Raw genomic sequence first — 25971 nt, forward strand, 5'->3', positions numbered from 1 at the left:
CCAATGGCTAATGGCGTCACCGGTACACACTTCAGAATTCCTTGGAGGCGGGGGGTGGGGGGGAAGATGACGACAGTACCGACCATCCGTCACTTATCTCGGCCGGTGAGTGAGTGAAACACGCCAAAACTGCACGATGCAAAGGGGTGGGGGGGATGACAGCTTACGTTATTTAAAATCTTTATTATTACAGACTCGTGATAGACTCAATGTGATGTCTTTCCCTTTACAATCGGTTACCCGAAAAAAATGACATTCTCTAGTTACAATACTTACTCACCAACACTTCTCTCTTTATACCCTTACATCGAAAAACAATAAAAATAATCGTGCTTAACATCACTTTGCACATGCGTATATTATGCTGGATTATGTGACCAAAGGCACCTGTTCCCATCCACTCGAGATTTTATATTATAAAGAGACTTAATACTAGTAAATTACTGTAGGAAAAAAAAGTGACTTAGCAACTAGGTAACTTAATCTATGTTCTGGTCACGTCCGCATGGTAACAACTATGTCTCGGCCACACTCTCACTAAACCGAACTTTTGGTCATATGAACTTGATACAACTCATTATCACTTACGGGCACTACACCATGGTATCCACTGTTGAATGTGCCAGGTCCACAATGAAATGGTACAAGAAGTTGTACTTTCATCTTATTGATATCACGGTCCTGAATGCCCACATCCTCCACGCCAGTACAATGGGAACCAGAGAAACCTTCAAGGCATTTATTAGAGAAATGTGCAGGGAAGTCACAGGTGTATCATTACATCGTGAGGACCGTGAAAACTTGAGGACGAGGGCACCAGGTTCACCCCAAAAATTCTCTTCTCGGCTAATTTTCACCATTCATATGTATTCATCGCCATAAAACCTACATCATCATCTTTGTCGATGTTTTTTCCAGCTGATAAGCATGAAAACAAGGGGGGAAAATCAAATACTAGCACCTTTAGGTGAGGAATCCTCGCCTTAAGGTGCTAGTATTTGATTTTCCCCTCCTTTTTTCATGCTTATCAGCTGGAAAAAACATCGACAAAGATGATGATGTAGGTTTTATGGCGATGAATACATATGAATGGTGAAAATTAGCCGAGAAGAGACTTTTGGGGGTGTGCCAGGTGCCCTCATCCTTAGGTTTTCACGGTCCTCACGATTTAATGAAACAGGACTCATGGGCATGATCGTGCGACCTCTCGTCAACCCCACTGCAGTGACTCACCTTTTCGACTCACTGGCCATCACTTCCCCAGCATGGACCCTGCCACAGAGATGCACAGGAATGTGCAACAGTGCTGTCATGTGTGCCAACAGAGCACCATCAGGCCCCATACACAGCGGAAGGACTCAGGCTACCAGTGTGTTCAGTGTGACGTGGGTCTGCGCATCATTCACTGCTCTGAGGAATACCACACCCTCCTCCGCTACTAACTGAACAGAAGAATGCGAAAAAAGACGCAAGTGAAATGTGTATACTTGTAAATAATATGTAATGATAATTATCTCATAAGTAAGTGTAATATGATAAGAAAGTAGTGTTAGTGATATTATAATAGTAAGTGATGTAAAATATTACTTATGTACGTGTGTGTAAGCGAGGAAATATACTAAGTGAAATGACACGATGTGAGAATTTTGCCGTGCGAGAAAAGAGAACGGTAATGCGTTAAGTGTGCGAGGAAGAACACCAACGGTGTGTAGAATTACGAGATATGTGAGAAACAAATATTCTGTACTGTATAATACGTGTGGGCACAGACTTTCTACATCAAGAACATAGAAAAATAACTATTACGAACATTTTATGGACAATCCGACTGACTCACTCGCTTATCATAATGCGCCAACGTACATAACTATGCTTGGGGACACTTCCTGTAGCATCTGTATACCCAACAAGAGTGTCCTTGGCTCGAACAGCATACTTACCGATGAGGAAAGTGCAGAGCTTCTGATTCCCGTGACGCGTGGTGGTGGCGGGTGGTGCAGTCTACATGCGTTACTCCGAAGTTTTCAGCCGCCTGCTCAGGGAGAATCGACTTCAGAATCGACCTAAATGGCTGCTGTGAGTACTTTTATAGTAGTCCTCCATGTTTTCTCATCATTTCAAACCAATATAGCGAAAAAAAAAAAAGGTCGATAATTGGCCAGCACCACGGCTCCATGAGGGTCCAAAGTCTGCCGGCACACAGCCGGTAAAACGTTTGACATGTTAGTAATCATGGCAGCAATTATTATACAGATAAGAGTTGTTTTGTTGTGTAGCTAATGTGTACTTGGTTGCTAACTTTGATAAAAATGTAAACTAGCAAATGAAAACTTTATGCTACAATTATTGTTAAGCTGTAGGGATTGAGTGAAGAAACAAGAGATAAAGCACACACACACACACACACACACACACACACAAATGCTGTCTTGTTTCTGTACTATTTTCATCTTTTGTTTCTCCACTTTTTCTTTCCCTACAGCTTAACACTATAACGAATATCTATCGGTGTAGCTACCTACTTATCTATCTGTCTGTCTATCTATCTGTCTGTCTATCTATCTGTCTGTCTGTCTATCTATCTATCTATCTATCCATTAATCTATCTGTTTTGTCATCCCCACAGGCTCGAGGTAAAGGAGTATTGAACCTAGAACATCTACAAGGCGCTTTCATAGTGTTGGGCCTCGGGGTGGTCGTCTCCGCCATCACCCTCCTCATGGAACTCTCCTACTCAGTCTCTAAACACACACAAAGAAACGCAGGAATTCTTTGATACAAGAGGCTTCGAAGGCACAGAACGAAGTTGCTTGAACTATTGGCATTTGAAGCTGTCACAGGAGCAGAAAAGTGGACAATGAAACTTCCTCAGAGGACATTAGTCTTCTCTCTCTCTCTCTCTCTCTCTCTCTCTCTCTCTCTCTCTCTAACTGATAGGGAACGATAATAACTACGATAATACACTAAAGAAAAAAAAAGCCTGAACATGGTAACAATTATAAACAAATAAATCTATGATATACGAGAAGAAACGAATCTGAAGCCTGTTACTGATTATTATTATTATTATTATTATTATTATTATTAGTATCATTATTATATATTATTATTATTATTACTATTATTTTCATAGTGTTTGTTGAAGGCTCTTCTAATGTTTATACTGTGCAGTGTATCTCTCTAATAATATAATCGATTCTTATGTATTTGTCTAATAAAATCATTACTTTTTACGTACCGTATTTGTCTATGTATCTCTCCAATAAAATAATCAGCTTTATTTGTTAATAAAGCGACCACTTCCCTTTTTTCTTTACAGTTCTATCGCAACTCTATTTCCCTGTGTGTGTGTGTGTGTGTGTGTGTGTGTGTGTGTGTGTGTGTGTTTACTGTAACCCACACACACATGTCATTTTCACCTCAATATGAAGACAGGTTAAGTAAGGTAAGGGTTCTTTCACCTTAACTTGACCAAAATTTTCGTCCTTTTGCAGCTAATTTCACGTAGTTCAGTGAAAGAAAAACATAATCTTGCCACTTTACATTCTTTTCAAAGCACTTCTTCATAACTAGCATCACAAATAAGCTGCAGAAGGAAAGTCTGCGCTGGTTTACAGTCAATGATCTTTAGTAAGGTAATAGACTCCTTAATCAACAACACTGATGCTGGAGAGGGGCGCCTTCATGTGGTGGCACTGATATGACCAGGCTGTTCCACTGGCTGGTTATAATAAATCCCTCAGATCCCTCCCATCCCCCGAAAGAAGGATGGTGGACTGAAGAAAGAGGTCAGCTTCAGCCTGCAGTCCACTGGGTTCACGTTCAGATGAGTTTCTTGTTGCAACTACTACTACTACTACTACTACTATTATTACTACACCTGCTCCTACTGCACTGCTACTACTACTACTACTACAACTACTACAAGTACTACTTTACTACTACTACTACTTCTACTGCTACTAGTACTTTTACTACTACTACTACTACAAATACATCTGCTTCTATTACTAGTACTTCTGCTTCTGCTTCTGCTGCTACTACTACTACCATTACTACTGCTACCAAACAAAATACAACTCCAATAATCTTGTAGTTAATTTTCGGTCATAAATAGTACAATGTTCTTGTTTCTCCTACTTGGCCTAAAATTACTGTCTCTCCATCTTGAATGCTGAACTGCAACAGAGGAGTAACACTCAGATATGATGCTAGTCACGAAGAAGCGCTGTGGAAATGGTAGGGAGTCGCAGTATTAATTTCTGCCACTGAGCTTCGTGAAAGACGTTGCCAAAGGATGAGAATCTGTGCCAAGCTAAGGTAAAAGAACGATAGTCACGAAGAAGTGCAAGGGAATGGGTATGGAAATAAGCTGGAAAGGGATTAAAAAAATCTGGGCCAAAGAATAATCACGAAGAAGTGCAAGAGAAAGTGTGTAGAGATAAGCTGCAAAGGAACGAAAATCTGGGTCAAGTTAAGATGAACGTACTATATATATATATATATATATATATATATATATATATATATATATATATATATATATATAATATCCAGGGTGGTCCATATATAAGGCTGCTCTTTCACTCAGCCAGGTAATTTCTCGTGTGCTGCAGGGACGGCTCAGCTAGCATAATCAGTGTCTATCCTGGAACATTTAACCATTTCCCCCTACCACTGGCACACCCAAGCCCACACCAGCAGACTGAGCCGTCCCCACAACACGAGAAAACATCAAGTGAGTTTCTAAGGAGCGCTATTTACGGACCAGCCCGTATTATACCACTTCGCAGAAATATACGCACTATATAACAGTATATCGGGTATATTTTGTGGCTAATACCTGTATATCATCATTATTTTGCAAGATAGCATATGTTATACCTCCTTTCAGTTTTATAAGGCTTGGTAAGTGTGTACCATCAATGGCTTCGTAACAGTTCATCCTCTGCGATTCATTTTGCATTGAAATCACGATGTCATGGCGGCATCGTGGAGTTTTGTGGCTGGGTGGGTAGGGATGGCGGGAGGATGGGTAGTGTGGGCAGGATGGGTGGGTTAGGTAGTATGGGTGGGTTGGGTAGCATGGGTGGGTGTGTTTGGTGGGGCATCATAGGGAATTGTGGGTGTGTTTGGTGGGGCATCGTGGGGAAATGTGGGTATGTTTGGTGGGTCAGGATGGGTGAGTTGGATGGGTGGGTGAATGGACAAGTGTGTGAGTAGTGGGAAAATAGGTCCATGGCAGGAATAGGCCCATGAGGCATATATCCCTAGGTAAATGGATCCAGTGGGAACATAGGTTCAGGCCCAGTGAGTGAAATGGGACTATGGGGGTTGTCTCCCCCAGGAGATTGCCCCGGCTTTCCCCTGTCCCAGGCATTGCAGGTATGGAAGGTCATAGATCTTTTTTTTTTTTTTTTTTTTTTTTTTACTTGGGCATCGCCATGGAACCCTGTTAGTATTAAAAAGTTCATGAAACATCATTCACTGCCACATCCCTAAAACACCAAATATCATCCTTTCTCCTCATACTTTTCTGTTTGCTGTGCTTCATATTACCAGCAGATATTAAATAGTTAAATATAATATCCTCCATCACCACAGCAGGCAGAGAAGCGTCGGCAAAACTTCTGCTAATGTTTGTACAGTACAGCTGGCTACAGGAAAAACTATACACCTATTGTCCTTCTCTGGGATTTTGTATTTGGTAACACTGCTCTGAAAAGCACCGAGAAATTAAAGAATAACGAGTTTAACCCCTTAACCGCGGGCTTGTTTTGCTCTGTCTTGTGTGTCCTGTGGGCATAGTCGGGCTCCGAGAGACTCTCAAAAAATATTTGCCAAAAATCAGTTACTAGTCCTAGAATATTAAAATTAAATACGCTTATGGCACATACCTTCAGCTTTCTCCTGGGATGTTTGTTGAGCCTTCGTCGAGTACCATAGGACTTGTGGAGACCTCTGAATTTGGGTAACGAAGTCTCCACTTTACACTTCCCGACAACCAGTAATATGATTACCACAGCCTGATATTATCACTAGAAACACTATTCTATGATTCTCAAATAGTTTGGAATCCATACTTCAAAAAAAAAAAAATACACTGTGAAAACAATGAAAATTACGAGAGTGTATGCCCTTCCCACTTGACATCGTTCACTGCTGGTGTTCTGTCATTTATTATTCATAAAAACACTCACAGTTTATATTTCTATTACTATATAACACTTATATATATCTTCAGTGTTTATCCATAAGTTTCCTTCAGTAATAGTAGTTTATTGTCACTGTAGGGATTCAATTTATCTTTCAGTAAAATACGTAGCATTCACTTTCTCATCCTGTATTCTAGCGTTGAGAGTGAATCTGTAACTTTCACTTTCACTCTCATAACTCATAGTATTCATACATGCTAGAGTGAAACTTTCACTTTCATTACTCCTAGTATATAATTATACTCGTATTCTTATAATACTACTCATTTACATTTCTATTTACGTTCTCTATTTTATTTACATTATTTACATTTCTATTTTATTTACAGTGTGTTAAGCACTCACTTGCAGTAACTTATAAAACTATTTTCCACTGTTCACTTATATTTACATTCATTGCTTTCACTTGCCATTTACACATTATTTACACATTATTTACAATTCCACTTGCACTGTTTTACTCACCAGAAAGATCGTAGTCACTCTTTATCAATTGTCAGCCCTTTACCTCTTTCAACACGAGGTTTAGTAGGGGGTAGAGTCACAGAGCCCTTTGCATGGGGCTAAAAAACAGCGGAATTTAGCAGGAGCAAATTCGACATACTTTCACCTTGAAAGATGACAGTAAACTGATACTGATGGGCTGAGGGGTGGCCTACCTAGGGAGAATGCATTACTGCCAACGTCAGCCTCGTGAGAGCTGCTAATATATAGCTATGAAATGATTGGCAGGAAATGTAGACAATACATTATAAATTAGGTAGTTCCAGGTGAATGTAAATATCACTTAGGCTTCTCCCTTCCCTCCTTATATATACTTTTATTACGAAAATAAATTATACGGCATATTTCAAGGGGAAATAAACAGCAAAAATTAGTGAACGAGTGCACGTGAGGTGTTGTCAGGTGATAATTAGCCAATTCCAGGTGTATGACACTATCACTTACCTTATTTCTTTTTTGTATATATTATTTGATATAAGAATAGGGCATAGGGCTTATTTCAATGGATGAAATCAGTGGAAAATTCCAGGGAAGATTTACTTAGCATAGAATATAGTGTGGTGGCCTGCAATAATTAGGTAGTTCCAGGTGAATGTAAATATCACTTAGGCTTCTCCCTTCCTTTCTTATATATATTTTTATTAAGAGAATAGATTATACAGCATATTTCAAAGGGAAATAAACAGCGAAAATTAGCGAATGAGTGCACGTGATGTGTTGTCAGGTGATAATTTCCAGGTGTATGGCACTCTCACTTACCTTATTTCTTTTTTGTATATATTATTTGGTATAAGAATAGGGCATAGGGCTTATTTCAATGGATGAAATCAGTGGAAAATTCAGGAAGATTTCCTTAGCATAGCACGGCTGGGCAGGCGAGAGGAGAGGGTAATGGAGGGGAGGTATGGAGTGGAGTCAAGAACGGGGAGAAATGGCTAAATTGTCAACAATGGATGGGAGTACAGATGAGATTAGGAGTGCTGACTAGTGTTGGACATTGGCAGTACTGATAGATAATACAAGCCACCACTTGAAAGCCTGGGCGAATTCAAAATAACATAGAATCACAAAAGTGACGCCCCGCGGTATGATCCCTTGCTCTCAAGCGTCACGAAAGTGATGCTCCGTGGTTAAGGAGTTAATTATTTTTTTTTCTCTCTTTCATAATGTTATAAAACATTTGTCGTGAATCATGTACTTGTGTGTGTGTGTGTGTGTGTGTGTTTCTTCTGGTGTATACTTTCTGCGACCGACGGTATAATTGTACGATGCAAGATTAAAGGGAGCAAATGAACACCTTAGTCAAAAAGTAATGTCTTCACATGCATTGCTGACCAAAACAAATATATCATTCCACAGCTATTTCTTCCGAATAACTTTTCCGGATCAATCATGGCTGTTTTCTTGACTTCCCTCCTGCCCATCTTCCTCCTCTCGGTTCATGATTCATCTAAGGTGGCTATGGAGATTTTGTAACACCTATTCCTTTGCAATTTATTGTTACACCACATTATCCTACTGTATAACAATTGTACAAACGAATAGAATTAGTGCAAAGGCTTCTCGCAAACTCAATGCCATGAAGACACCCACAGGTATTATGTTTGGACAACAGAAAGAATCCCTGATGTCCGTATATAAGCGATTCATTAGAACAATTGTGAATTATGCTTGTCTAAGTGGGAGCCAACTTTAACAAAAACAAGCAAGGATAATCTTAAAACACAAAACAAAGCCTTAAGAATATTGACAGACTGCATCAAGCCCACAAATATAATCTGTATCACTTGCACAGGGAAATACTGTATAAATACCTCTAATGGAGCATCCTATGCTGATGACTCGACCCTTCATACTTCTTTCACATTTAGTACCTCCTTTACACAATTTGATATTATAAATTCCCAAATAAACACAGGAATTACTCTGAACCAGGGCCTTTCAAAAATTAATCAATGGGAACAAAAAAAATCTGGTTTCATTTAATGCTCAGAAAACTAAATACATTAATTTCTCCAACAGAAAGAATCTCTCAGACTCTCACATAATTTTAAATGATGTCAGTATTCCCATATCCACTATAATTGACATCCTACGTGTTATTCTAAACCCCAACCTAAGCTGGACAGCTTATGTTAAATCCCTTGCTAAAAATGCTTCTAGAAAAAAACTGGGACTTAATTACAGAGTTTGTGAGTTCCTCACTGACGAGCAGATGGCCACAATCTACAAAAGTCATGTGCGTCCTCAGATCGAATACTGTTCACCACTGTGGAGTGGATATGGAGTGGTTGCACTGAGGCAGTTGGACAAAATTCAAAATAAAACCATTAGATTAATCAGCAATCCTGCCATAACGCAGGACCTTCCTCCATTATCAGTACCTTGAGATGTTGCTTCTTTAGCATTATTTTATCGATATTTTAACCGTAAGTGCTCTGACGAACTGGCTTCCATTGTGCCTTCCCTTCACGTTTTCTCCCGAAATACTCGGGCAGCTGGGAGCGCCTATGAACTCACACTCTCTCCCCCACAGTGCAGAACCTCTGCTTAATAAAATTCATTTATCTCCAGAATTAATACTCTCTGGAATTCACTTCCTGGGAGTTGCTTCCCACATACATTTAATCCTCTCGAATTTAAATCCAATTGTTATAAGTATTTTATGAATGGAGGATGCCTTTAGGCACACGGACTTTTTTTTTTGTTCCTTTGTTTTTCCTTCCTCCATTCATTATCAAAAAAAATATTTATATATTATTTATTTCCAAAAATATTTATTTGGGAATAATAATTTCCTTTGAAACTGAAACCTAGACTAAATATAATACCATTGAGAAAAAAATAACCAATTATGAGTTAACAATTTCCCCTATCACCTTAGATTATGTGGTTAATATTAGAGCTCTAATGATGTTTTGCACTTGAATCCTGATGAGATGTAAAAATGGCCTCCCTGTCCCCTCAGCCACATCCTCTCACCCTGCAGCCATATCCTCTCACCCTGCAGCCAGTTCCAAACAAACTGCACAATTATTGCTGCAAACAACTGAAATAAACAGAATTTTTGAAGACTTCATGAAGCCATTTTGATCACCTCGGACTACATTTTAGAAAGTAAGCAGATAAAAATATGTGTGTCAGGGGCCTCGTTTGGGTGGGGGACGGGGAGACGTGTGCCCCCCATTTGTCGGAGCCTGGTGGACAGAGTATCTTTTGTCCCCCCCACTTTTCTAGATGAAGAGTTTCAGGATGAATAGCTTTACGCCGTTTTTCTTATTTTCCTTAATGGAAAAATCCTTTTCATACAGTACGGTACAGTACAGTTCAGGTGATATGAAAATCATTCCCTCTTGAGCAGGGCAGGTCGAGTGGTCAACCTGAATCAAAGATTAAGGGAGGTTAATCCCACCAGATGTATTTACTTATGTCAGTCTTGACGTATGCACCACCCCTGATGCCTCAGCCAATGAGAATCAAACTAAAAGAAGAAGTAGTGGAAAACAAAATTTCTACTGGCCATCACCACAGCAGTAGTACAAAACAGAATACCAGACTGAGGGTGGGTGCGGCAGCGAAATTTAATTTACACATATGTGCTAAGTGGAGAGAGAGAGAGAGAGAGAGAGAGAGAGAGAGAGAGAGAGAGAGAGAGAGAGAGAGAGAGAGAGAGAGAGAGAGAGAGAGACGCAAAGGAAAATAGAAAAAAAACAATAGTATCACCAACGTGGGAAATTGTGCAAGTTTGGAACACTCAGGCCACATCTCGAGTTTTCATTAGCCCATCCATTCCGCCATTATTCTTCCAGCAGCCAATCATAATACAGGGTATATTTCCTAATACAAACAGAAAGTATGGACGCCATTGCCTCTCTTATGGTAGGTGCTGTGCCGATGTCTGGTATATTTCATCATAATTTCATAGGTTACTATGAAAAATATCTGTACGTCCTAATATGTACAGAGAGATATAGACAACAGGTAACTGATGTGCTAAGAGTACGATAGTAATGATTTAAATATATTTCTGATGACATGAAGCATCAAATCTAGGAAAATTTGTGGTGACAGATATTTGGTGGAAATATTCAAAGTGCTTGCCCCCCGCCCCCGCCAAAAATCCTGGATAAGCTACTGAATACACCCCCTAATCCTTTAAATACACTAAGAGGGATCTTTCAATCTCGAAGTGTTAGATATAGGGTTCATTAACATTTTTAGATCTCACTTAAATGGCATAAAATCGTCTGGAGGTGAAAAGACGCATGTGAAACGTTGGGGGTTCGTGGAATTGGATGCAGGAAGGAGTGGATTCGAACAGCTCATATTTCGTCCTTTTCAATTATGTTTGCTGCTTCCAGACGGTTTTTATATACATTATGAGGTATATTTCGAGCTAGAGGGATAAGACATAGCATGCATTAGCTTTTACTGTACGAGAAGCCTTACCTAAAATTAATACAGGCGTTTGGATTGTGAGGCAGAGTTCGTACAAATGATGCGTTCTTCATGTGCGTGGGTGAAGCAGTGGGGATAATAAATGGAATGATGCAGGACAGACACAACACACGATAAAGCACCTGACGGAGTGTAATGGAAGCGTTTTATATGTGAACCACCATGTATGCTATTCTGACGGGATATTTCTCTTGTGTTGTGGGGATGGCTCAGTGTTAGCAGTATCTGCCCTGCCTCATTCAGTCATATCCTACTCCCACCTCCACAAGCACACCCACACTAGCCGACTGAGCCATCCTCGCAACACATAGGATACTACCAAAAGAGTTCCCAGTGGAGTTATTTACGAGTTTCAGAAATCTTTAAATCTTTTGGCAATCTTAATTTTCAATCTTTTTTTTTTTAACGTCTAGAGGGTGAAAAATTAATCTTCAACTGAATAAAATCGTCTGGAGTCCATAAAAATCCCTTTACGAGTTAAATATCTAAACGTTATAGAGAGTGTTCTGTAAATAGCGCTCCAATACTCGTGTGGCAGTATTTTGTGTTGCGGAGACGGCTAAGTCTGCTGGTGTTGGCGTGGGTGCGGCACTGGGAGCAGAAAATGAATGATGCAAGAGAGACATAACACTAACTGAACCTTTCACGCAACACACAAGAAATCGCCCAGCTGAGTGTTAGAGAAGCGTTACTTATAGACCACTCTGTAGGCTGTATTCTAAGTGGCTATGGCGATTTTCTTAACACCTCTTCCTTAGCGATTTATTCTGCACAATACACCTAATTACAGTATTCTCTCGTATGGTACTGATTCACACAATGTCTATGTCAGGATGATAGAGAGATGATGTAGGAGGTGGACTGACGCCTCACCATCTTAAGCAACGAATTGTAGCAATAGATTACAGGTAAACTATGATGCTGGTCACGAAGAAGAGCTATGGAATGGATGCATAGCCATAGCATCGTCCTTCTCGGCCATTTTGCTGTTTGGAATATGCTGCAATTTTGCGAAAATCTGTACCAAGTTAAGGTGAAAAGAGTAATACACTTCTCCATGTTGAATAACGATTTTGTAGCAAAGCATTAATACTAGAATATGATGCTGGTCACGAAGAAGTGCAATGGAAAGGATGAATATCTATAGCATTGTCTTTTTCTGCTATTGTTACGTAAAATAAACCGCAAACGGACTAAATTCTGAGCCAAGTTAAGGTGAAAAGAATATCGAACGTGACTCCCACGACCGTAAAGCTTTTCAGTTCGATGGCATTGATTTTCTGCTTTAATACTGTTATCTCCAGACGATTTTATTAAGCCAAGGAAGGATGCCTGGCAGTGGAGGGGTTAGTGTAGGCTGAATGTAACCCCTCCGGCTCGAAAAGTCTATAAAATTGTCTGAGGGTTGCAAGAATATAACGAGAAATACGTCAACGGAATGAAAAGGTTGGTTCACCTCGCAACTGTATTATTATTATTATTTATATTATTATTATTATTATTATTATTATTATTAGTAGTAGTAGTAGTAGCAGTAGTAGTAGAGCGATCTTTCCTCGATTGTTGTTGCAGTAGTAGTAGCATCAGCAACAGCAGCAGCAGCAGCAGCAGTAGTAGTAGTAGTAGTAGTAGTGTAGTAATTGCAGCCCCAGGTTCATCTGTAACGTGAACCCGGTGGACTGTAGGCTGCAGTTGTCCTTCACCGCAGTTTATCATCCTCCTTTCGGGGGTAGGGAGGGAGAGAGATGAGGGACGTTAGTGCAAGGGGCAGTGGATCCACCCAGTTATATCGGTGCCACCACGGGAGGGCGACCCTCTGCAACTCCCCGCATATGGAGTGCTTGGAAAATTTAGTCAAACACACCAGCATTTTTTTTTTTTTTTCAGCTTAGTAATATCGTATCAGTCACAGGCTTAAAAAAAAATTGCAGAGTAAACCTGTTTGTGTTATTAGTACATCTAGATATTTCCTTCAGGCTAACAAGACGATTTCTTTCAGTCATGGGAAATTCTGTCTGTCAAAGGCTTAGAACTTAGAATGAGGGTTTATATGTTAAGCTAACATCAGACGATTTTCTTAAGGTTAGAGGAGATTTTGGGAACCGGAAGGGTTAGATCTTCAATAACCTTTCCATTATTTTTTGCTTGATCTAAAATTGCCATCTTTCCAGCCTGAATTCTGATTTGTAATGAAAGAAAAGCATTCGGAAGCCGAATGCTAATCGCCCGCCGGAATATGCTGTTCGATAAGTTATAAGCGCTGCCTCCCGCCCGGGGGTGGTCGAGGGACTGCGTACCCTCTGGGGGCGGGGGGGGCAGCGCCCCCTCGGGGGGATCGGACGCCGGCGCTCCTTCGGGGGGGGGGGGCTGGGGGGATAGCTCAAGTCGTTCATAAGATATAATGGTGCTAATGGCGGACGATAAAAACTAGTTGACCATTGGCAGCCATTTTGCTAACCTTGACCTTGACCCCAAGTGTCCATTTTCGAACTCGTCCAAGAATTTGGCGATATTTTGATATCACGAAGATTTCATGCTGACAGCTAAGCCGTTCATGAGATATAATGGTAACACACACACACACACACACACACACACACACACACACACACGGGCAAAAACATTATCGTTCCGCCATGGTAAAGGCGGGTGATAACAAGAGATTAGTACTAGAATATGCTGCTAGTCACGAGTATGTGCTGTGTAATGGATGCTGAGCCGTAGTAATGTCTTTTTCTTCCACTGGGCTGTGAAAATAGCTGCAGAAGGACGAAAATGTGGGCATGCTAAGGTGAAGCGAGTTTGGCTAGAACAGTCGTTGTAGTAGTAGTAGTAGCAGTAGTAGTAGCTAGTAGTAGTAGCAGCAGCAGCAACAGCGGTAGTAGTAGTAGTAGTAGTAGTAGTAGTAGTAACGTCTATAAAATCGCTTGGTGGTAGCGGGATTAAAATCAGTGATACGTTTTCGGACTGAAGGGCTTGAACCCATGATAAGTGTTAAGGTGTGACTGTTGCACCTCGCTGCTGAACGCACTCTATAACGTGGCATGCAGGCTAACCACATCCAATGCTTAAGTGAAGGTAACAGCTTCTCTACCTCCCTGCTGAACGCACTCTATAACGTGGCATGCAGGCTAACCCACCCCATCAAATACTCAGCAGGTGTGCCATAAAAACCCTTCACAAAATTGGCTGTTTGCATACGAACGTCAGCCTTTGAGTTGATGCGGCTGTTGTTTTGGCTCCTGTGTCCAAAAACAAGATCACATTTGCACCAGACAATCAAGATAATGTCAGCAGTAATCGTTCAGCTATTTAATTTATTGTTTTCCACTCCACTGGCTCTGGTGAGGGAGGCCTTCGTGCGGTGGCACCGATATAACTAGGCGGCTCACATGTCTGATTATACTAACATCCTCCTGATAAGAATGACAAACTGGGATACTGGGATTCGTGTTTATCATGGAATTTAAGTCTCTCAGGTGTGGAGAGGGACGCCTTCAAGTGGTGGCACTGACATGACTGGGTGGTGGAGATACGGGATATACAAACGTCCCTCAAACCCTGAAATACTGCTACTATTACTACAACAACAGCAACAATAACTACTACTATTACTACCATCAATAACAATACTAACAATAAACTAATATTAATAAATCACACAACAAGAAATTAACTATATGTGTTCGTTCGTGAGTTTGCCCTTCTCCCCACTTCCACATCCTCCCTCTCCTCCTCACCCCCTTACTCCTCTTCCTCTCCTTCTTCTCTCTCTCCCCCTTCCTCTTTCTCCCTCCACACGCCTGCGCCAAGCCCCGTAGTGTCGGCTATAAGGTGCTGGTGTTTGTGAAGGTGTGGTGGTGGTGTGGTCACTCGCCATGGAGCCTTCATACACACAACACTGCCTCTGCTTCTCTCTCTTCGCTTCCCTCGCCGGCTCTGCTGAAGCCCTGCGCAGCTTCCCAGTGTTATCCGGTGAGAGAGAGAGAGAGAGAGAGAGAGAGAGAGAGAGAGAGAGAGAGAGAGAGAGAATGTAAAGCCAACAATACAAGAGATTAATTTTCGAAACTAGACATGATCTTTTGGCTGAGGTTTTGTAACACCTATTCCTTAGCGATTTATTCTGTTACACCTCATTATCCTCTTGTACGTTACAGCTGAAAACCAGACGGAGATTCAAATGGCTTAAATAACATATCAGTAGCGTAAGGTGTCATATGAAAAACAAATCGCTATGGAAGAGGTGCTACAAAACCTATGTCACTTTGAATTCGACTCTACTGTAATAGTAGTAGAAGTAGTTGTAGTAGCAGTTATGGTGGTCGTGGAGGTCGTGGTGGTAGTAGTTGTTATGGTGGTGGTGGTGGTGGTAGTGGTAGTAGTAGTAGTAGTAGTAGCTGTAGCAGTAGTAATAGTAACGGTAGCAGTAGTAGTAGTTACGGTGGTGGTTGGTGGTGGTGGTGGTGGTGGTGGTGGTGGTGGTGGTAGTAGTAGTAGTAGTAGTAGTAGCGGTCGCAGTAATAGTAGTAACAGACGCAGTAGTAGTAGCCGTATAAGTATATGCAGTATTAGTAGTTGTAGTTGCAGCCGCGCAGCAGCAACAGTAGTCGTAGTGGTAGTGTTGGCGGTGGTAGTGGTGGTGGTGGTGGTGGTGGTAACATTAGCAGTAGTAGTAGTAGTAGTAGTAGTAGCAGTCATATCGTCAGGTTCATCTGAAACGTGAACCCAGTGGAGTGCAGGCTGAAATCGCCTTCCTCCTGCATTCAACCATCCGCCTGTTGGGAAACACTGAAACAGTAGAGGGACATATGTATAACCTGGCAATTGAGCCGCCTGGTTATACCGGTACCACCACGTGAAGGCGTCCCTCTCCAGCACCACGACATAGGAGTATAAAGAGTAAAAATGACCCAATATGTTAACGATCTCGGGGAGATTTTCATTTAGCAGCTTTTTTCCCGTAGTTCATGGGTAGGAAAAGGCAGCACTGCTGTTTAATATCTGTTTTTTAAGCACTTCTTTGCTACTAGCACCATATTCTAGTGTTATTCTCTTGTTACTGCTCTGTACTGAGAATGGAGAGAGTGCAGTTTTACGGTTATACACTGTTCACTTCAGCTAGGTGTAAAATGGCCATCTCTCCATCTTGAATATTCAGCTGATACGAGAGGCTGACCCTAGACTATGATGCTAGTCACGAAGAAGTTCAATGGGAGGGATGTAGAGCCGTAGTCTTGCCTTAGTGTCTCAGAGAGTTACGGGAAATAAGTGCAGAAAGGACGAAATATCCGCCAAGTTAAAATAAACGAAGTACAGGTTAAGATATTATAATTTCTCCTCCTCCTAACTTCAGTCTTTCCTCTTGAGCTTCAGATACTTCAGCCTCCTTCAGAAAGTCTTAGCTTCTTCCGGTGTGACGGTGGAAAGTATTCTGAGTGGTGCAGGACGCTTCTTAACACCTCTTCCTTAACTGTTTAGTTTGAATATTACACTAAACATTTTCATTGGTGTTATTTTTTTCTCATCGACACAGATGCTAGACAGGGACGCCTTCCTGTGGTGGCACTGATATAACATGGCTGTGGAGCTGCCCGGTTATACAAACTTCTCTCAACTCCCTCCCTATCCTCCCGAAGGAGGATGGTGGACTGCAGGAGGGCAACTTAAGCCTGCAGTCCACTGGGCTTACAGTTCAGATGAACCTAGGGAAACAACACCAACATCAACAACAACAACAACTACAACAACTACTACTACTACTACTAATACTACTACGACTACTACCACCAAGTGGATACTGAGGTACTATGTGCAAAACAAATCGCTAATAAAAAGGTGTTATGGAATCACCAAAGCCACTTAGAATACAGTCCTGGGGTGGGATTAAAGGTATTTCATGGTGGATTCCCTGTCGTATCTCGGAGTAGTTTTTGCAGGATGGTTAACGACATTAGAATCTTTCCCTGGCTGGCGTTCTTTCGTCCAAAACAATTCCTGGTTACTTGAGGGAAACTGTTATATCTGTTGTCCGTTATGTGTTGTCTGTTATGTTATCTGGTGTCTGTTTTCTGTTGTTATCTGTTTTCTGTTGTTTGTTTTGTGTGGAAGGACAGAGAAAGAAAAGCTTCCGTGTCTCCAGTTCCTCCTGTCAAAACCCATCACAGTTACAAGTCCTGGATTGTAAATATGTTTTAGTATCCCACCCCAGTGTTGTATTTTCTTTTGTAACTTCCTTGGTGCTGGCAAGAGACGCCTTCATGTGGTGGCAGCGATATAACCGAGTGGCTCAACTACTTTGTTATTCAACCCTCCCTCAACTATCCAATATATTACCAATATGCAGGGAATCGAACCCGGGACTATCAGGAGAGAGCCAGGCAGCATACCAGGTTCGCGTCCCGGGATATTGGTAATATATTGGATGATTTTTCCTATGTAAAGTACAGGTTTCTCTCTTCATTCCCTCAACTACCTCCCTATCCACCGAAAGAAATATTGTGGACTGCAGGAGAAAGACAGTTTAAGCCTGCAGTCCACCAGGTCCACATTTCATAAGGACGCCTTCATGTGGTGGCACTAATATAACCAAGCGGCTCAATCAGAGCCCCCACAAAGTCATGAAAGTTTCCAGTGTTTCCCGGATTACTAAATAGCGTGGGGTCATTACCCGCTCAGGCTTGGTGTACCTTCCCTTAAAAAAATTCCTGTCGGGGTGATTACTCATTCATAAAGCATTAAATCAGTAATATATTCATCTTATATATTTTGCTGATGCTCTAAATGAGATATACGCTGAAAAGTTCTCCATTAAATTAACGAAAAACCATGAATCCTCACGGTGTGTTTGCATTCAGACATTTTTAACAAGTGTTATAAATCTTAGTTCTTGGAAAAATTTTTCATACAGTTTTCAAAGATCATAATCTTTCATTTGGTTAATCCTGACATGATTCTGTCCATTATACACTTAATCTATATATCTATCTACATACCTAGGCTGCTTCCCCCAAGGAAAGGGAGGTAGCCGAGAGAGGACGACACACTCCCCATTTACTCATCCATTCAAACACATTCATTCGCATCTTAGCCCCAAAGAGGAGAAGGGACAGATCCTCACCGCATCACACCGCACAAGGGTCAACTGACTAGTGCAATCAGTGACATCCGCAGCAGGGCCCGACAGCAGAGCTGGTTTACCCCAACCACATCATAATAGACCCATCCCCTTACCCGCACCTGACCTGACCAGCTGATCAGACCAAATGTGGGAGAATATCCCCTCAGGGCTGCGTCATCATTTATTCATTCACAATTTCTCTCCATTTATTTCTGTCACGCACTGCCACTCTTCCTTGCTCAACAGACATCCCTCTCGCATCCAGCGCTGTCTTCACACTGTCCATCCATCCTATTCGTGGTCTCCCTCTCAGCCTTACGCCTCTCAAATCAGATCTAGTTATTTTTTTCACCAGTCACTCATTATCCATTCTCTCCATATGCCCAAACCATCGCAACACCCTCTGCTCAACTCCACCAGCCATCTCCCGAACAACTCCAGTTCTCCTTCACACTTTATTATTTCGCACTCGATCCATACGCATCACTCCACACATACTCCTCAGACACCTCATCTCCATTACATTCAAACTTTTCCTCTCTGCTACACCCATATTCCATGTTTCAGCCCCATATAACACAGTCGGTACCACAACACCCTCATACAGCCTTCTCCTTACATCCATTCTAAGCGGACGACATCTAAACACTTTTTCATTCCTCCCAGCTCCTTACCTACTTCATTCATTCTAAACTTCACTTCTGCATCTATTCTTCCATCCACAGCAACAGGTGACCCTAAATATTTAAAAACTCTACCTCCTCAAGCAACTCATCATTCAAAATTATATTCATCCCCCTCCCATCTACCAACCTCGTACACTTCATCACTTTACTCTTATTCTCATTTACTTTCAATTTCTTCTTTTCACACACCTTTCCAAATTCCTCTGCCAACTGTCTCAATCTCTCCTCTGAATCAGCCACCAGTGCAGTATCATCTGCAAACAGCAGCTGCTTCAGATTCCACTCTCCACCATCAACATTCACCAAACTCAGACCTCCACCTAAAAACTCTCATTCACCTCCCTTACAACACCATCCATATGAATATTAAACAACCAAGGCGACATCACACATCCCTGTCGCAGCCCCACCCTCACGGGATTTAATAATAGTAAGAACTGTAATAAAAAAATTTGAGCAGTTGCGTGAATGGTCCAAAAGCTTGGTATGGGATGGTGCTTCATGGTGTGAAGAGGGGCTGCCAGACACTGCATTGATATCTGCAATCAGGGAGAACAAAATATCTCACATGCCTCAGGTAGACGTGGGTCCCACATACCCGACCTAAAGTATGCTCACATACCCTTATACTGCTGAAACGGAGAACTTGAAGTAACTCCCTCACTCCTTGCATGGATGTTACAGTCAATATCTAAATCCAGACAATTTGTAAAGTGACTGAACTTTTCAGGCAATATGTGAATTGCCTGGTTCACCCAGTCAATTTAGAAATCAGCTAAAAATTGAAGACAATTTACGAAGTGACTAAAATTCTGATAGATTTTCTTGGCATATTGACTAATATGGGGTAATATACTGACATAGACAAACAAACAGTATTCTTGAGTATAATTTTATTTTCTAAAACCTACGTGACGATAGAATGTGATAATAAAACCTACGTGACAATATAATATGATAAAAAAACAATGAAAGAATAAAATGTGACAATAAAGTAAGACATTAAATCAGTTTTTATTCTTACAGGTTAAACTAGAGTGGCACCGACTATTGCACTTGTGACCTTCTTTATAACATTTACAGCGATTTGTTTGACATTGTTTTTTACTCACAGTACAGTTGCACTTAGCTTAACCTTGACCACCAAACCTAGATGACTGCTGTACTGCCTGACGAAGTCCTATTTCCTTGTCTGCACTCACGTCATCAAGGCTATACAGTTGCTTGGTACAAATATCAAACTGACTTCTACTGTAGCGTCCCTTAAGTATTCCTTCTCTCACGGCTATTCGATACATGTCATTTTCATTACGATCTAAGATAACACGTATAACATTTCGGGGATCACCTTTACCTCGACCAACCAACGGGATGGGAATTGTCACATTATCTCCGGGATTACCAGGGGCATGATCTAAACGACTACGTTTCACCATGCGTTCAGCTTGGGCTAACTGACCAGCAGCTGCTCTTGACCGTTGAAGTGCTATGTTTTCTTGGAGCACATGAAGTCTTCCTGTAGGATTCTGGTCACAGGGTGAATTGTCTGGATAGGCAGAACCCTCGGATAAACCAGCTGAATGAACAAAAAAAGAATAAAAGCAATGGATTTTTAGCTTCATAACAAAGATAAGTATTTAATTAATGGTGATAGACTTGACATGTGGTTATGAGCTTAATGAGATCAGTTATCAGTTACCTTTTTTTATTTATTTTTTTATTTTTATTTTTTTTCTGTGTGTGAGTGTCACTACCTGGATGAGCGAAGTCCTCACGGTGAGTAGGACCCTCAGGTGAATCATCTGGATGAGTAGAGCCCTTCGATGAATCAACTGATTGAGTAGAGCACTCGGGTGAATCATCTGGATGAGCAGAGCACTCAGGTGGATCATCTGGATGAGCAGAGCACTCAAGTGAATCATCTGGATGAACAGAGCACTCAGGTGGATCAACTGGACGAGCAGAGCACTCAAGTGAATCATCTGGATGAGCAGAGCACTCAGGTGGATCAACTGGACGAGCGGACCACTCAGATGAATCATCTGGATGAGCAGAGTCCGAGGGGAAAGTGTAAGCTCCAAGTAAATCATCTTCAGTAACCATTGTCTTCAAAACTTCCTCTGGAAGTGCAGTTGAGCGTAGACCTACTCTGGCCTCAACACCGAAGAGTGCTTTGTATGGGGATTGTTTGATCTCAGAATGGTAACTGGTGTTCTTTTGAAACTGCACAAACTTGAGTCCCATGGGCCAGTCACTTGTATCATTATCACCTAACCATGAAACTAGCTTGTCTTTTATATCACAGTTAAGGCGTTCAACTGATCCCTGACTCTGCGGATGCCTTGGTTTACCATGAACCATTAACAAGTCTGGCCAAAGAAGTTTGAGTTCCGAAATGACTAATGTTGTAAATTCACTACCATTATCGCTTTGAAGAATTTGAGGTGCTCCAAACATTAAAAATATGTCCATTAGTTGGGATGCAAACTCAGCGGCCCTTTTTGAAGTTAAGGGACGCAATATGCAATACTTTGTTAGGTGATCTTGATACACCATTATCCACTTATACTTTCCTTTGGCACAAGACTGCATGTCAACAAGATCCACCTGAGCTCGTGAGCCAAAGTCCTTTGACAAAATCGGTTTAACAGGAACACCCTTGGTCGTACATCTTTTCCGTTTCTTTTGACACTGAACACACAAAGATTTGAACAGTTCTACAGTATCTCTAGTAACGTTTGCATAGCTTGACAAAGCTTTGACCTTTTTGTCTCTGCCGCCATGTCCCGTAGTAATGTGAGCACGTTTTAATGTGTCAAACATATCCTCAATGTGCACAAAATAAACAGGTTCTTGATTTCTATCATTCCGTTTTTTGATCAACTTTTCAAAGTCACCACACTGAAGAACTTCGTAACTTCTAAGGATGTAATACTGCCGATATGATTTATTTTTTGCAGATGCTGCTACTCTGAGTTCCTCTATCAGATCGTACTACTCAATTTTAGTCAGTACTAATGACTTTGAATCCGATTTTTTCTTCAACATTACTTTCTAGCAAAAAAGTGCTTCCTCAGAACACGCCATATGTTCTACAAACGAACTACACCTCACGGAAGGACACAAGAGTAAATGCCAGGGACAAGGCCAACACAACTGCACTGGCTAGCTACCCAGACGTCTGTACCGGTCACACACACACACACACACACACACACACACACACACACACACACACACACACACACACACACACACACACACACAAACACACACACACACACACACACACACACACACACACACACACACACACTGATAAACTACCCAGACATCATCACACAAACTGCCAATAGGCAAACTGACCGATTACCCATACCAGGATTCAAACTCTAGTTTGACCTGTAAGAATAAAAATTGATTTAATGTCATACTTTATTGTCACATTTTATTCTTTCATTGTTTTATTATCACATTATATTGTCACGTAGGTTTTATTATCACATTCTATCGTCACGTAGGTTTTAGAAAATAAAATTTTACTCAAGAATACTGTTTGTTTGTCTATGTCAGTATATTACCCCATATTAGTCAATATGCCAAGAAAATCTATCAGAATTTTAGTCACTTTGTAAATTGTCTTCAATTTTTAGCTGATTTCTAAATTGACTGGGTGAACCAGGCAATTCACATATTGCCTGAAAAGTTCAGTCACTTTACAAATTGTCTGGATTTAGATATTGACTGTAACATGGATACACAAAGTTAGGAAGCTACTGAGAAGAAGAGGGCTCCTGGGCATTTGGAAGTTAATGAACAAGAAAATGGGACAGGGGGTGTGGGTTTCTCAGACCCACCTCTACCTGAGCAGGGTTAAAGGCATGGTATTCCTTTTGCTTTGAGGAAACGTCTCAGTTCTGCTACACTCCATTTTTCCACATATATATTAGCTGCGCAGTGGACCGTGGCACTATATCTTCCAAATTCATCGACTGATTTCAAAAGGCGTGGGGTTCAGGTGTGGTGATTACACATCATCAACGCCGCCCTAGGCCCATGGCGGCAGGCACGCAAACTACGCGCCCATGAGAAAGCCCCTCCCTATGAGCTCAGTGGATTCATACGATCTTCGATTGTTTAAGTACCACATTTCTTTCATTTGTTATGTATTGTAAGATACAATTTCGTTACCCCCATTTACCATTATTCCTTGCAAATGTACACCCAACACCTAAAAAACATGACAGTGATCAATACTCAGGTAACATATTAATAATCGCATGTAGCCTGTCCCTAAACTGAGACAGAGACAACCATCCAATTCTATTATATTTTGATAAAGAACACATTGTTTTTTTCTGCAGTATTATATGTAGATAAATAGATAAATATCCTATTTTCAGAAAAGTAACACAAACTTATATAACAGAGGGTAATTTAAGTTGACCCCAATTATGCATGTAACATAAAGTTATCTAGCAAGCGGTGGCATCTTTTTCCAGTTCGTAGGGGCTCCAGTTGCCAGATTAAACAAACGTCCTTCAACTACTTCCCTGTCCATTGAAAGGAGGAGGGTGGACAGGGGGTGAGGAGCAAATTAAGTCTTCAGTCCACCGGGTTCACGTTTCAGATGAACCTTAGGCAAAAAAAAAAAAAAAAAACTCAGTGAGATCAACGTATATTTTCTTATTTAAATATCCTCTGACAAGATGATTTTATTGAGTATACAAGAGTTCCCCTTACTAGAGAAGAAAATATGCTCTTTTACCCTAACTTGGTCTAGATTTTCATCCACTTGTAGCTCATTTCACCTAGCTCAGTGGCAGAAAGCAGCAATACTATGGCTCTACATTCTTTTCATATTACTTCTTCATGACTAGCATCAAATTTTAGTGTTAATTTATCGCTACAGTTCAGCATTCAAGCTGAGAGTTGTTATTTTTTGGCCAAGTCAGAGTAAAAAGAGTATAGTTCTTTTAACTTGGCTTAGATTTTCGTCCATTGGAAGCTTAAGTGGTAGAATAAGACAGTACACTGGCTCTACATCCTTTTCATTGAACTTCTTCGTGACTAGCACTGTATTCTAGTCTACTGTCACAGCTCAACAATCAAGATGGGGAGATGACAGTTATAGGCCAACCTTACCTACAATGGGTCCTCAAAGTTCATGCAGCCACAACTTAGTATTCAAGCAACACGAGTGACCCAGTTCCCTCACATGAAAACCAACCAACTATAATTCATTCTTTTTCTCCCCCAGACAGCCATACCCTTCCAACAAACACTCTGTCATCGCTGGTTGGGGGTCCTTTGCGTGGGCACGACCTCCTGATGGTGAGCGAGGACCACAGCCATCGCCTACTAGATCTGAGTCAGGTGGTGTCAGCAGCGGGACTCGCCCTCACGCCCGTCTACCTCGCCAGCCAACACTCATTCCTTCATACTCCACGTCCCCAACACCACATCAGGGGATCAAGACTTGCCACTGTCATCATCTTCTACAGTGATCCTACTTCATTTCTCCTCCTCCTGGCAGGCAACAAAGACTGGAATCCTTGCTACCTAGTCCTCTTCTGTCTGGACCCATATCTCAACACGACCTCCATCTTGAGTCAACCTGTCGTCCAGCGCTCAGAATTCATCCAACTTCTGCAGTCGGTCGTTCAAGCAGGAAAAACACACATTAATTCCTACACCAGCCTACCCACACAGCACAACAGACAAGGACGCTCACTTACAAAAGCTCCATTGGAAGTTTGGAACCCTAGTAAACTTTACACGCTCAAGTCTCTTTTCCCGCCTCGCTTTCTGGATTTTGGGGGCAAGATTTTGCAGGTTTCAGGCCTGTGCTATGATAATCCTTTCGTTTATTACGGCAAAATGGGTGGCTGCGTCGGGGCTAATGTAGACGCCTTGAACATCATCGGAGACAAGTATGGGTTTGGTGTGAACATGATTCCCCTCCCTAATATTGAGTTAGCTCGGAAAATAAACGGCACCTACACAGGCGTCCTTGGCCAAGTGATGTACCACGGGAAGGACATGGCCGTCAACGTTCTTCAGCCGAATAGGGATCGACTTCACGACTTCGATCTCACCTATCCTCACTGGGGCACGAGTTTCGCCTTCATTTTACGCGTCCCACAGTCACTGCCGCGTTGGAAGAATGTTCTGTACCCTTTTTCAACGCTTATGTGGGGACTGCTGGCAGCTACGACCATTGTGGTGGCTTCTTCTCTCGCCTTGCTTCTGTATCAACAACATGTTATCAATGACCCTATCAACGTTGCTCTCAAGGTGATTATACTGGTGTGATTGATAGATGGATAGATAGATATAGGTAGACATATAGACAGACAGATAGAAAGACAAATAAAGAATTTGTGTGTGTGTGTGACATGTCACACACACACACAGTTCTTGATTTAATTTGGATATATATATATATATATATATATATATATATATATATATATATATATATATATATATATATATATATATATATATATAAATATATATATATATATAATTTATACAGATAGATAGATAGACAGATAGATTGATAAGTAGATAGATTGATTGATAGATAGATGAACAGATAGACAGAAAGATAGATAGATAGATATACATATATAGTAGACTGTCACTATAACAAACTAATGGGAGTAAATCCAATAAACAGGATACTCGGTTCTATCCAATGGTCCCCCCTGAATTTGGATAGTAAAATAGTATATTCTAGTACTAAAAATGAAAACTATACTCCTTTTAAACTAATCTGGCTCATAATTGACATAGCACTATTTAATGACCAGCACAATATTAATAGTCTGTTTTCACAACTCGGCAGTTATGAGGGGAAGATGGTAATTTCAGGCCAGGCTGGGGTGAAAAGGGTAGGAAACTCATGCATTGTGCCCTTCACCTGTATACATGGATGCAGAGTGCTCACACTTCCATTCTTCTTGTATGCTTTAGACTGAATTAA

Source organism: Coenobita brevimanus, chromosome 44 (genome assembly GCF_032717465.1).
Source record: "Coenobita brevimanus isolate Jiangsu-jjx chromosome 44, ASM3271746v2, whole genome shotgun sequence".
Lineage (NCBI taxonomy): Eukaryota > Metazoa > Arthropoda > Malacostraca > Decapoda > Coenobitidae > Coenobita > Coenobita brevimanus.